Below are 15,058 nucleotides of genomic sequence, written 5' to 3' on the forward strand. Positions count from 1 at the left end.
CCAGTCTGCCCCAGGTTTGCATCCTGGCTCCACCACTTACTAGCTGTGCAATGTTGGGCAAGTTAATTAACTTCTCTGTGCCTCGGTTTCCTTATCTATAAAATGAGCTGATATTTGTAATATGTTTAGAATATGCCTAGCACATAATAAACATTATGCAAGTGATGATTAACTAAAATAACTTCAATAGATGTTTGTTGGCTACTTACTATGCCCCAGCCTTATTTATTAAATACATACTAGCTAATATTTACTGAGTAATTACTATGCACCTATGCCCTAGTATTTACACATAAAAATCCTCACAACAACCCTGTTAGTAGATGCTATTATTATTCCATTTTATAATGGGAGAACTGAGATACAGAGAGGTAAGTAACTTGCCCAAGGGTCATCAGGCCAATAGGTGTCAGAGCAGGACTGGACCCCAGACTGCGTGATGTCAGGGCCCCTGCACTCAGCTGCTACTCCATGTGGGCCAGTTGGTGAAACAGACAGGTAAGCAGGTGAGCAATCATAAACAGTGCCATCGGGGAGGAGGGGAGGCGGGGAGGCAGAAGGGAGTCTGTAGGCACTAGTTGGGGAGGTCAGGAAGGACTTCCTGGAGGAAGGGATACATAAAGGGAGACAAGAAGGAAAAGCAGGAGCTGGCTGGGCCAGCCAGATAGGGGTGAGGAGGCAAGTGTATTCAGAGGCCTGATGGACAGGGGAGATATTGAGCATCTGGGAAACAGAGAGAAACTAGGGTGGATGGAGGGGAAGTTGGGGTGGGGAAGGCAGGCTGGCCAGACCCTGCAGAGCCTTGCAGGCTGGGCTCAGTAGTGCTGACTCAACCCTGAGGGCAATGGTGAGCCACAGAACAGCTTCCCCCCCCCCCGCCCAGGTACGCGGGCCTCTCACTGTTGTGGCCTCTCCCGTTGCAGAGGCTCAGCGGCTATGGCTCACGGGCCTAGCTGCTCCGCGGCATGTGGGATCTTCCAGACTGGGGCACGAACCTGTGTCCCCTGCATCGGCAGGCGGACTCTCAACCACTGCACCACCAGGGAAGCCCCCACAGAACAGTTTTGATCTGAGGAGTGACATCATCAGATGATATTCACTCCCTGGGGGCTCATCTGGGAAAAAGATGTCCCAACTTCCTCCTTTCCCTTATGTGGGAAGTTCTTCCCCTTGTCTAGCCTTAATGCCACACGTTAGTGGTTTCTTACAGGAAGTAAGAGGTTCTGGAACAGAGGCTGCCAAGAAACCTGTAAGGAGCTGGGATATGCTGGCTGTGCTACCACCGCCTGCTCTGAGCCTCACGGGCCCCACCCCCCACCCCGACCAAGGTACCCTCCAACTCCTCTTCTCTCGTCTTCTAAGATGCCTCCACCGCATCCTGCTTTAGAGTCAGAGCCTAGTGTTGGAAAAGGCATTGCGACCAGCCTGGGGCAAATGAAATAAATGCGAACTCTCGAGTCTGAAGATTCAGATTCGAATCCCAGCTCAAACAGTTCCTTAAGGTGTAACTCTGACCCTCAGTTTCCTCATTTGTGAGATGAGAATAAGAATTCCTGCCTTGTGCCCTTCTGGAGGGTGGTGTGGAACCAGTGAGGTATTGCTTGTGAAACCAGTTAGACAATTCTAAATATTACTTGGAAATAAGGGCTTATATATCAATAGAATATAATACCTTCATAATAATAAATAATAATAGCTCCCATTTTTTTTGAGCACTCACCATGTGCCAGGCACTGATTTTCCCTATGGTAACTCTTTTTAATCCTCTCATAACCCTAGGAAGTACTGCATCCCTATTACCAACCCATTTTACAGATGAAGATACTGAGATTCAGAGAGGTTAAGAAATCTGTATTGGCCACACGTCCAGAAAAGTGGTAGAGCTGGGATTCAAATGCAAGCTGTGGACTTCAGACTCTTAGCTCCTTATACCACACAGAGCTCAAATACCGAGGAACACCTGAGGTCCAGAGAGCGGCTGTGAGTTGCCCCAAGTTCGCACAGTAAGTTAATGAGAAAAGCCAGAACCCTCCTCTCTCCTACAGCTCCTGCCAGCCCTGCTGCCAGACTTCTCCTTGGCCAGGTCCTGGAGGGGGCGGGCGCATCCCAAGCTCGGGAAGCGTGTCTATAAATGGCAGTGGAAGGGAACGGGCCTCCGAGCTCCTTTCTGGGGGCAGCTGAGGACATGGAGCTTTGGCTCCAAGCGGCCTGGGTTTGTCAGGGCAGGATCTCAGCACACCCTGCAGGGTTTTTGGCTGGGCCTCAAAGAGGAGCCTGGGGTTACGGTCCTTGGGGAGCACACTGGGGACCTGGGTCCTCCCCCAGGACCAGGACCCGGACCCAGGATGTCTGCCTACTGATTTGGAAAGTGCTTTTGTGCCATGCTGGGCAAGTGTCCGTTCCTCTCTGGGCCTCAGTTGTCCCATCTGTATAATGGGAAAGTGATCATAACAGACACTTAAAACATACTCATTTCATTTTCTCAATGGTTCTTTGAAAAAGGTACTCTTCCTGTGGGGCTGGAGAGGTTAAAGGATTTGCCTGGGGTCATACAACCCACAGAACCCGGTAGTGGAACTGGGATTTGAACTCAGGTGGTCTTGGCTCCAAGTCCCACACTCTATGCCACTGCTTCATAGATTTAAGATCCCTTTCACCTCTCTCTGCCCATTCTGGGGTTCCGGAACCCAGTGGGACAGGCCTGGGATTGAGCAAAGGGCAGGCCGCCCCTTGGGATCTTCTTCAAACTCGTCTCACTTTTAACACTCCCTGAAGCACCACTGGACCTCCCAGGGCTGGTCTCACTCCTTTATTCCTGGACACCTTCCCTCTCCTGTCCCCACCAGCACACTTCTCTAGCTCTTTCCTTCCTGCTCTAAAGGTGAAGGGAAGGTCCCTGGGCTCAGTGCTGTGTGTATGTATGTAGGCGGGCTGTAGTGGGTAGGGAGGGCCCCTTTTTATAGGACCCACCCACTCACTGGAGGGGAATCTCTTTCTTTGTTCCCAAGGGCTCTGGAGGCAGGGGGGTCCTGATTCCTGGGCAAATCCCCTCATCCGTTTCATTGCCAGCTTCTTCTCCTGACTTACTCTTTCCCTTCTACAAGCCCAGGTCAGTGGAGGGAGTGGGTGGCAGAGGGGAAGGCTGAATCCCCCCCAAAGCACCTTGTCCCAATAGCCCAATTCCCCACTCCACCCCCTTGCTCGAAGAGTGGCTTTGATTGCCCCATGCTCTCCACCCAGACCCAGTGAAGCAGACGCTCGGACAGCAGGCAGGGACCCGCAGGACCAGCGCAGACCATGCCGCCACCCCCTGGATTCCTGGTGGCCTCTGAAGGGCCCAGCACGGGGGCTCAGCTCACGACCAGGCCCCAGGGACTCCGGGCTGGGAGGCAGGAGGCTGGGTTCTGGGTCCATTCCCTTCCCAAGCCTCGGGGGCCCCCCGGGCAAGCCTCTTCCCCTCCCTGGACCACGGTTGTCTCATCTGTACACCGAGGGCTACAGATTAAGTTCTCCCAAAGTGCAGAACTCGGGTCTGTGGTCCCGAGACCATCTTCCGCTCATGCCCAGCCTCTCCCCCATTTCTCTCCACCTTCACTCCGAGCCCCAGGAGAGGTGAAGAAGCTGAGCCTCCCTCTCTTCTCCTTAAAGAATAAAGGCACCTACCTGGTGTCCCCGGCAGGCAAGACACTCCTGCGTTCCCTCCTGGCTCCTGGGACGGAGAGAGGCTGTCAGAGCCCAGGTGAGGAGTAAGGGGAGGTGCAGTTCACCTCCAGCTCCGCCTTAAGAGCAGCCGGCCAGCCCCGCCCTCTCTCCTCCCTCCCAGGCCCTACACGAGGCCTGACAGCTGGCAGGCCCCACCTGCAGGTCTAGACCGCTCAGGTGGGGCTGGCACGGGCGGGGAAGGGAAGCACTGGGGGGCGGCCTGGCCCTGGTGGGCACTGGGGCAGGGTGTGTGTGTGTGTGTGGGGTCCCAAGCTTCCTGCTGCTCATCCCCTCTGTGGGAACCACGTGCTCAGGGGAACCCCTGCTTGGACGGGGCTTGTTAGGACCGAGGTGTACTGTAGGCATTCCCTTTACCCAGTGCCAACCAGGGGAGGAACCGGGGGGTTGGCAGGGCTAGCAGAGAGTGAAGCCTTGGTCTTGGGGGAGCAGGATGCCGGGGGACAGGAGACCCTTCCCAAAGGCTCCTCCTGTGCTCTCTGGGCTGGGTCCCTGTGGCAGGCACCACGTAGGGGCCCGTTGGAATTCAGGCGGGGCACAGATATTGTCTTTTCGTCTTAGCCTGGGAATAGGCTTCTAACTCAAGGGGAGGAGGCTCTGAGTGTCTAGAGGGCTTTGAGAGGGGGCTCAAAGCCTTGCTGGACTTCATTCATTCACTCATGGACTATCCCTCTGCATGGTATTGTGGAAGTTCCATGTGGTAGTGATGGCAGGAAGTCCAAAAGTCCAGGCATTCCCTCTCCCTGGCTCCAATCCCTCCCTGTTCTGTGCCAGGGGTCCCAGAGTATTGTGAGGGGGCATCCAGCCGTTGTGGGGGAGGGCCGCTGCTGGTAGAGCTGAGCCGCATCTGGGCAGGTTGGTCTGAAGCTAGCAAGCCAGCAAAGTCTCCAGCCCAGGGACTCATGGTGACTTCCGAAGTGACTAATCTCAGGGGTGGGTGGGCTGCCCAGTGCCCCCATAATGCTCAGTGGTAAGGCTTCTGACCTTAAAGTTTTTGATGTTCTGTGGCTTCATGGAGGCATGATGAGCTTGTGTCACGGGCGGCGAGGGGACACAACTGTGCAAAGTTGTGAAAAGGCGTCTCTGGGTGTTCACGCAGCCCAGCCGGCCCATAGCCTGGTGAGCAGTTGTGTCTTTGAATGAAGAAAATGGTGCCCTTTCCTTGGGGTGGATGCAGCTGCAAAGCAGGGTGCACTGCCCACAGCAGCCTTATTCATGGGCAGCCAGCTGCTGAGATTCTCAGGTGGAAGCGGCAGTTTACAGGGGGTGAAAGTGTCGGGCCAGGATTGGAGTGGTCCTGGTGTTGGCCCTGGCTGCCTTCCTGGGGGCTGACACTGAGGCCAGTTTTTGCAGTTCTTCAGGTCTGGGAGCCCCAGGCTTATCACCCTGTGCCTGAGGGTTACAGGCTTTCTTGGCAGGTTTGACTCTTTTGGTTCACATTCGGCTGCTTCCTTCACCTTAAGCCAGTCCCGGGAACACTGATTCCAGCCTCAGTCACCTCACAGACCCCGCCTACTCACCCCCACCCCCCGTCTCTGCCTCAACCCCCACCTCCCTCTGCTCCCCCTACCTTCCCCCCACCTCCTCTCGACATGATCAGCCTCCCAAGGGGTGGGACAGAATTTCTTTCTGCATCTATGGATATGAGTGTGTGATTTTTTCCCCTCTTTTGCTTGTTGATGTGATGGAGTACATTAATTGATTTTTGAATATTGAACCAAGCTTGCATACCTGGGATACATCCCACTTGGTTGTGTTGTATAATTTTTTATACATTGTTGGGCTCAATTTGCTAATATTTTGTTGAGGATGTTTGCATCGATGCTTATGAGAGAGATTGATCTGTGGTTTTCTTGTAATGTCTTTGTCTGGTTGTGGTATTCGAGTGATGTTGGCCTCATAGAATGAGTTACAGTATTCTCTCTGTTTCTGAAGGAGGTTGTACAGAATTGGGATAATTTCTTCCTTAAATGTTTGGTAGAATTCACCAGTAAACCCATTGGGGCCTTATGCTTTCAGTTTTGGAAGATTATTAATTATAGATTCAACTTCTTTAATAGACACAGGCCTATTCACAGCATTTCTTTCCAACTTCAACATATAGCATTTTCCTGGCTGCTGGGGGCAACTTGGTCTACATCTACCCTTCCAAGAGAAGAGATTCCAAGCCTATATTTGAGGGATCCTGAACTCCTCTCACTCCTAAGGAAGAGGGAAAATCAAACAAACAAACAAAAAATGTAGTTTCTGATAGGCTTTTTTCTTGTAGAGAATCTGTTACACATTCATTCAAAATACATTCATTGAATGTTTAGGCACTGGGATACCAAGATGAATGGGACAAGGTTCCTGCTCCCAAGGAGCATGCTGTCTATGGGAGAGGATGACTCATAGGCAAATAAGTCCCCAAATCCCAGGCTGGTGCTCCCCAAATCCTACAAAGGAGGGGAAATGCTTGGTCCTCTCTGGTAGCCATTAGTCACATGTGGCTATTCAGCCCTTTTGATGTGGCTAGTCCAAACTGAAATGTGTCCTAGGCGTGAAACACGATTCAGATTTCAAAGACTTAGTATGAAAAAAAGAATGTAAATATCTCATTGATGCTTTTTATATTGATAACACGTTGATAATATTTTATAGATATTGGGTTAAATAAAATATACTATTAAAATTAATTTCACCTGCTTCTTTTCACTATTTGAGATGTGTTTTATTAGTTTCCTGAGGCTGCTATAACAAATTGCCACAAACCTGGTGGTTTAAAACATCAAAAATATATTCATTTGCAGGCTGGAGCCTAGAAACCTGAAATTGCGTTGTTGGGAAGAATCTGTCCCTTGCCTCTTCCACCTTCTGGTGTCTGCCCTGGAATTCCTGGGCTTGTGGCCATGTTGCTCCAATCTCTGCCTTGTCTTTACTTTGCTTTCTCCCCTGTCTGTGTTATCTTTTACCTCCGTCTTATGAAGACCATATGATGACATTTAGGGCTCCCTTAGATAATCCAGGGTAATCTTACCATGAAATCCTTAACTTAATTACATCTGCAAAGATCCTTTTTCCAAATAAGGTAACGTTAGAAAGTTTCAGGAGTTAAGACTTGATACTTTGTGGGTGGCCATTATTCAACATGTGGCTACTAGAAAGTTTAAAATTACATGTTGATTATATTTCTGTTGGACAGCTTTGGGCTATAGTAACCCCTGTCTCCTGGCACCAGAGAAAGCATCTCAGACTCAGAGCACATTCAAAGTGGAGGGGTATGGTGACCCGCCTGGGCAAAGTCAGAGAGGTGAGAAGGAGCCTGGGGTGCTCCCAGGACCATTGGAGTGTTCTCTGTAGCTGGAAGTCAGGGTGAGGGTGGGAAGAATGCTGGGAGAAGAATCTGGAGAGACAGTGTGTATATAACATCGACCTCCACCCACTCTTCTCCTAGTGAGCCTTCCTTAGCTGGAGAAGCTGAACCCTGACTACTGCGTTCCTCAGACTCTGTTGCTGCTAGAGTTCTGATTAGGCTACAGGTTCTGTCAATCGAACGGACTTGGGAACATGGCTTGTTGCTCAGCCTGGTTGTGGAGACACTGATTTTGGGGGGCGGCTGCCTTCTAGCATCCAGTGTCCAGTTTTGTGGGTATGGAGAAGCTGTTGCTGAAATGGCCTCCTGACCCCTGAATCAGTTAGGTGATGCTTCTTGAAGCCAACAGACCCTGGGCGGCTCCTGATTTTTTACCTTCCTGACGGTGTCAGAGGAGGTGTTTCGCAAGGTGCGTCCCATGTTTTTCTGGGAGCCATTCCTGCAGCCTGTTCCTTTAGCCCTTCTGGTGATTTTGTCAGCATAGAATTACATGCATGAAATTCCTTTCTGCTTAAATTAGCGAGTGTGGCTTCTTTTTCTTGCTGGTGAGTGATGCAGGTGGGCTGACCTAGGGGGTCAAGGGCATGGAGGTCAGCCTAAGCAGCCTGGCTTTTCTGTTGTGGGCGATGGAGACACAGGGATACTTTTAAGCAGAGCAGGAGCGGGGAGGGAGCGATGTGAACATCTTTGAGCCAGAGAAAGATCGTCTTGCTTCAGGGAGCTGCTGAGCCCCTTGAGAGGGTAGCAGAGGTGCAGACCTTACTTTTCTTTGGGACTCCCTTCTCTGGGGTTAAGACAGATGCCAAAGATTGGAGAGGGATATTCTTTGCTACAATGGGGCAGAAGACTGAACTGGTTAACCTCCTGAACATTCTAGGCTTTATTTGCAGCATGCAAGATTGAAATGAAGAGCAGGACGGGCTTCCCAACAGAGACAAGAGTGAGAACTTTGGTAACTAAACACCAGTCTCTGCATCAAGGCCCAGAGAGGGCAGAGCAGGTAAAAGGCCATACTTAGCACTCTGGATGGTTGCCTTTACACTTAGTCTCTATTGCCAATTTGCTGTGATGCTCCAGGAAAGACAGTTACCCACTCAGAGCCCCTGAGCAGAAGGAAAGTCTTGTTTTCCTTCTGCTGCAGTGGGAGGGATGAGAAGGGGAAGACTGTGGTCTTTCTTATCCCTGGGGAGGGGATTTTGGTCTTTATGATGGGGCTGCCCTTGCGAGGTGAAGCCTTCCTCATGTCTTACCCTTTTGTACTTGTGACTCCTTAGCTATAAAATGTGCATGCCTGAACCTCCACCTGTATGCCAGGTGAGGCCCAATCTAGGGCCATCTCTGTTATGAATGTCCTCACTCAGAGCAGAGTGTTCTCCACGTGGCCTCCAATGCCAGAGCTGGAGGGGCCCCTTGGGCATTGCCATCACCCTGAACTCAAAATTTATTGTTCATATATCATCAGTAAAACATGTTGAGCAGGCATCCCTGATACCTATTTGTTTATAAATTATATACATAGAACCTAATAAGTCATAACCATGAACTATATACGTAAATATACAACAGCATGTACATTATAAAAGTATATATATTATAAAATATTAGGTACACTATAATATATGAGTAAACTAGACATTATGTATATTATTATTTTGCACACATTATAAAACTATATAACTAGAAATGAAAGAGGTAATAAAAAACTGTTTTAAAGAAATTTTTATGGCATTTCATTTCATAATGGCCTAAAATCCCTTTTTGCTCTCATAACGAGAGCGACACCATCGAATATCCTTCTTTACTTTTGAAGATCCTGGTTTCACACAGTGACTTGAATGTCTGGTACTGTGCGGTTTATTTCAATATTCAGTTTTAAAGGCTGTCACAGCTGAAAAGGAGGCCTTGTGAAAATATCTAGATCCAGACGGATGAGGTGCATTGTGGGCTCTGCTCATTAAAGCATGACATTCATTTTTCAGTTTTCAATGCCATCCACCAATTATGCAAAGGTTCTGTTCAAAATTGACTTTCAAATTTCCATCTTCTCTCATGTCAATCAGTTCTTCCTGCAAAGAAATTGGAATATGTTGCATTTTAATACTTTTACCAAATGGATTTTAACACTCACTCAAACTCTTCATTTGGAAGGTTTTTAAGCCAGTTAAAAATTCCTTTTTGTTTTCTTTGAAGGGTGGATATGAAAGATCTTGGGAACACACAAGGTTTTCAGCAATAACATCATATAAACAATAGGAACACTTTTCAACGTTATCTCTAAATTCTCTCTCATACTATAGTCCTTCCAAAAAAATTACTTCCTTAACGACTGTTTAAACTTCACCCTTATCCTCATGAAAAGAGATTTCACTTTGGAAATCTCCGCTGGAGCACTCAACACGCAACGCTTGCTTCCCCTTCCTGAAATGTCAGATGAAATCGTGGCCTAGGATCAGGGGAAGTGTGTCTATTTTCTTGCCGTTTCCTGGCAGAAATCTTTTTAGGCCACTAAGGCAGGTTAATTTAGTTTGAATCAGACATTGCAATCTGTGAATTCCACTGAACTGGGCATATGTAAATGGCAACATGTTCCCATAGGTTGGAAGTTGAGCGATAGAGAGAGGGTGCCATCCTCAAGTTCTCTGCCTGATGGAGCGGCTGCACCTCCTTCCAGACATTGACCAATGGGGAGGACACGATTGACCAAAACAGACTACGTTGGGGTGCCTGGGTCAATTTTTTGCTTTTTTTTTGCGATACGTGGGCCTCTCACTGTTGTGGCCTCTCCCGTTGCGGAGCACAGGCTCCGGATGCGCAGGCTCAGCGGCCATGGCTCACGGGCCCAGCCGCTCCGCGGCACGTGGCATCTTCCCGGACCAGGGCACAAACCCGCGTCCCCTGCATCGGCAGGCGGACTCCCAACCACTGCGCCACCAGGGAAGCCCTGGGTCAATTTTTATGTTAAATATTAGTAGAGCTAAATTCCTTTCTTACTTTTAGATAGAAAAACACATGTACACACATACGTTGAATTCTAAAATTTTCTTCCCCCTGGAAGAAAATGGATCATTCTGTGTTACCTGTGGGGTATGTGGTCAGACCTCCCTGGACTAATGGGTCAGCTGAGGTTCGGGCCGGGAGGGGTGGGGTGTTACTTAAGGACCCTTTGCAAGTGGTGAGAGAATCAGACTGAGACTCAGGTCCTTGCCTTCCGGGGCCCTCCCCCAACCCGCACAGAGACATGTGGAGGCAATGCGGGGTGGTTACTGCAGCTCCATTCCCACTGCACCGGGTCCTGTGGCCTCAGGGATACCTGTTCTCCTGGGACCCAGGGCTGGGACCTTGGCATCTCCTCTCCTCTGCTCTCTGGGGAGTACACTGGGTGGGCCCCAGTGCAGGTGTGCACATGCTTCCTATTAGAACACGCTTTTCCTTTCCCATCCCTTCTTCCCTCATGACAGACAGAATCTGCATCACTCGGACCAGGGCTAAGTCATGTGACTCCTCTGGACCAAATAATTTGTCCTTGGCTTTGGGACATAATCTGGTGATTTTTAATACCTCAGGGTTAAATCTGAAAAGAAAATCAGCCACCTGCATCCAGTCACAGACAGGCTGGCGGCTCAGCACTGCGACCCTTGGGCCTGCCCAGCTTGGGGGAGGGGAGGAGTGTGGCTACTGCTAGGGACATCAGCGCCTGTGCCTTATCCCTGGCCAGAGAAGCTATGGCCAAAGCTGCTGGATCATCTGTTCAGGGCCTGGCCTGGAGAAGGGGGCCCTGGCCAGCTCAGGGGAGGACGGGGGTGCTGCTGGTGATCCTGCATAGCCCTAGGCCCAAGGTGAGCTCATCGGATGAGCAAGGCCTCCTGCTGAGCCTAGTGCATGACTAAGAGGACACTGTGCTCTCACAACTCCCCGGCCCCTGCCGGTGTGCCCGCCCTGTCTTCACTTCTTTTTTTTTTTTTTTTTTTTTTCCCCAAACAAAATCACGTTTATTTCAATAGCTCCAAGCGCAAATACAGCAAGTCAGTACACAGAGTTTCAAGATACAGCTTTAAGTATAATGCAAACTTGATAAACAAAAAAGAAAGGGTAAATAGTAGAAATAAAGCTCAGTGTTTAAAAAATTCAAGTAACCTGAAAACCTTTAGACTAAAATAGTCTTTCATCAATTCAGAAATGCCTTAATTTATAGATAAGAGTAGTACACTGCAATCAAAACGGACTTCTCAGAGAAAGAGAATCACCGCAAACTGGTCAGCTCCAGATAAGAGTAGAAATTCCCGGTGCTGGCTATTTCAGAGTCAGCATTCACTCACACTATACAGATTGGTGTGGTTCAACCCATGGCATTTGATCTTTAAGCAAATTCCAAAAAAGTGTTTAAAGTTCACTACTACTAAGAGTTCTTGAAATGGCCGCTGTATATTTAAAAGGTTTGAAGACCAATTTCAGCTTCAGGCCTATGGTACAACTCGGGGAAAAGACATACATTAATATTCCTTCCATTACTAAAATCCTTTTTGTAAGGTTAGCAACATGGCCTTTAAAGCTTCCTCAGGGAAACTGTACTTCAACATATAAAAGTTCCTACTAGGGAGATAATTAAAAGTTGTTAATGTTCTTTTTATCACTTAGCAACCAAGACACATGTTTATTTTCACTCCCCAGAAGCAATGTTAGCTACTAGTTTCATCAGGAAATGTGTAACTTGAGGAAGCTTTATGTGAGATGTTTATTCAGTCTTTTTCTCAACCTTCTTCATCTCACTATAGGCAATAAATTGAGAGTCTGTTCCAAAAAGTCTATCCCACCATGTAAATGTTGAAGCATAAATTCCAATGAAGTTCACGTGGTGGAAATCGTGATGCTGAGAACCAGCATAGAAAGGAATGAGATTTAAAGGGTTGAGAGGAATGTCATAAGCACTATGGACATCAACAGTTTCTGTCAAAAGAACGGTCACCCAGGCCCAAAGAAGAATAACAGGATCACATAAAAGCATGATTCCAGTGAAATATCTAGTTCCAAGAATTAGGGTTTCCAGAGGATGTGCATATTCAGCTTCCATTCCAAATGGCGCCTGAAGCTCATGACAAATTTTGTGAATATGCTTATGTATTCTTTTGTGGTTTAAGAGCCTATGCAGGAAATAGCACCGGTAACCTCAATCACTGCACAGCCAAAGCATCTTGCCAAAAGCATGTACCATCTTGGCATTGTTTCCCAATCATAAGGAATATTGAAATACTCTGTAAAATAATAGGTTCCACAAATCAAAGAAGCTGGATACAAAAGTGATTAAAGAGAAGCACTTTAAAACATTTCCATTGATTTCCCCACGTTTCTGGTTTATCCTTTTGAATTTTGTACTTTTTCATGTAAGGTATAAATTGAAACAAAAATCCAGGTAAACAGAACAAGAAATAAAGGACCTCATGAACTATGAGGGATCCCCATGTTGCAATCTGGAACTTTGTATAATTATTCAACATAGAGTTCCAAGCATTTTAAAATGGTTCCTGTAGAGGATTCTCAGGTAAAAGTGAATCTACATATCCCCCAGCCAGGGATGCTGAACTAAAGATGCTGATACTTTCATTTGTTGCCATTTTTCAAATCTCAGCAGACAGCCTTATAATTCTGCACACTGCTGGGTCTGCGGCTGCCGCCTCCTGAGCTTCGCTAGGCACCCCTGTCTTCACTTCTTGAGCTTAGTTCTGTTGTCACTGACGGCACCAGGCAGCCCTTTGCATACAGCACCCCTGGAGCCACATGTGGCCAAAGCATGTGGCATTCATGGCAATACCCATGTGTCTGTTCTTCAAATTCAATTCCTTTCCCTCCTGGGCACGTAGTAAGACTACATTTCCCAGTCTCCTCTGCAGTCAGACAGAACCATGGGCTGAGTTCTGGCCAGTGGAATGTGGCTGAAGAAATGTAAACCATGCCACGTCCTGGTCTGACCTCTGAAAACTCCACCTTGGCTCACTCTCTTCCCCTGTCCGGTGGCCGGATGTGGAGGACCCAGGGGAGGATGGCAAGGCCCTTACTACAGTGGGCTGTAAGGGCCTTGAGTTCCTGAAGAACTATGAGTAACAGAGCCTCTGCCCATTGCACCTGTGTGAGAAAAACATCTTTATATGCGAAGCCATGGAAACACTGGAGTGGGTACAGCAGGTGACAGCCCAAGGAACAGTGTCTGACCCCAGATGAGAAGTCAGGGGGTTTGAATTCTTTAAGATTTCTTTTGGCCATGCCATGTGGCTTGTGGGATCTTAGTTCCCCCACCAGGGATTGAACCCGGGCCCTCGGCAGTGAAAGCACTGAGTCCTAACCACTGGACCGCCAGGGAATTCCCAAATTCTTTAAGATTTTTTAGTGTGGAAGTTACAGGTTTAGTCTCTGGAGCTGGACACCCAATTTCTCCCACAGATGGACCACGTGACTCTGGGAAAATTGATTAATGTTTCTGAGCCTCAGTTTCCTCACTTGTAAATGTATTCGCATCACAGCGTGTTTGGAAGGTATGTACAGTGATGGGCACACAGGTTCGTTGGCCCTGCTGGACTGTGAGGGATCCTCTAAGGCAGGGTTGGCTTTTTTTTTTTTTTTTTTTGCGGTATGCGGGCCTCTCACTGCCGCGGCCTCTCCCGCTGCGGAGCACAGGCTCCGGACACGCAGGCCCAGCGGCCATGGCCCACGGGCCCAGCCGCCCCGCGGCACATGGGATCCTCCCAGACCGGGGCACGAACCCGCATCCCCTGCATCGGCAGGCGGACTCCCAACCACTGCGCCACCAGGGAGGCCCCCAGGGTTGGCTTTTGATTCATCTCTCTGGGTCCCTGCTGGGCCTGGCAGAGTGTCCAATGTCCAGTGGCCCCTGCTCAGGTGGCTCCTTGTCTGGAGAGGACTCAGAGCTCTCAGCTGTACCCTAAGGCAGGCTGGGAAGTGCCATAGAGGAGAGGTACCAGCAAAGTGCTGTCCGGGGGAGATTAATTCGGCCTGGGTTTCAGGCTGAGGACTTCATGGAGGAGGTGGCATTTCATCAAGTCCTTGAAGGAGAAAGGGTGGCATTTGTATCACAGGTGTCGACCACGCTTGCTCTAGGTTAAGCAAAGTTCCCATGAGTTAAATCCTGAGGTAGAAAGAGCTGGACAGGCTGGGCTGGAACAGGCTCCCACTAACAGTTTCAAGGCCTGGGGGGGAGATTTCAAACGGAGGCAGTGGTAGGCAGAATTCTGAAGATGTCCCCGTCCTGAGACCTCATCCCCTGGTTCCTCAATCAGAAACAAATCTAGGGGGGCTTCCCTGGTGGCACAGTGGTTAAGAATCCGCCTGCCAATGCAGGGGACACGGGTTCTAGCCCTGGTCCGGGAAGATCCCACAGGCCCTGGAGCAACTAAGCCCGCGTGCCACAACTACTGAGCCTGTGCTCTAGAGCCCGCTTGCCACAACTATTGCAGCCTGTGTGCCTAGAGCCCTTGCTCCGCAACAAAGAGAAGCCACCGCAATGAGAAGCCTGAACACGGCAACAAAGGGTAGCCCCTGCTCGTTGCAGCTAGAGAAAGCCCGCGCGCAGCAACAAAGACCCAATGCAGCCAAAAAATAAATAAATTTAAAAAACAAAAAACAAATCTAGGTACTCTATGAAGGAATTTTGCAGATATCATTAAAATCCCAAGTCAGTTGGCCTTAAAATATGGAGATTAATTAGATGGGTCTGACCTAATCAGATGAGCCCTTTATAAGAAGAAGAGCATTTTCTCCTCTCTGGTAGCAGAATAGGACGTTAGAGAGATTGAAAGCACCAGAAGGATTTCAGTCAAGAGCAACTCTCAGCTGACAGCCAGCAGGGAAATGGGAACCTCAGTCCTACAACCACACGGAACTGGATTCTGCCAACCATCTGAACGAGTCTGGGAGTGGATTCTTCCCCAGAACCTCCCGATAAGAGCCCACCTTGATTTTGGCCTTGTGGGAGCAGAG

At 48.9% G+C, this 15,058-nt stretch overlaps 1 pseudogene; it reads right to left on the reverse strand.

Annotated features, from left to right (window-relative positions):
* Positions 1-11,804: 11,804 nt before the first annotated feature.
* On the reverse strand, positions 11,805-12,362 carry LOC132478926 (methylsterol monooxygenase 1-like; annotated as a pseudogene).
* Positions 12,363-15,058: the final 2,696 nt, after the last annotated feature.

Source organism: Mesoplodon densirostris, chromosome 18 (assembly GCF_025265405.1).
Source record: "Mesoplodon densirostris isolate mMesDen1 chromosome 18, mMesDen1 primary haplotype, whole genome shotgun sequence".
NCBI classification, from domain to species: Eukaryota; Metazoa; Chordata; class Mammalia; order Artiodactyla; family Ziphiidae; genus Mesoplodon; species Mesoplodon densirostris.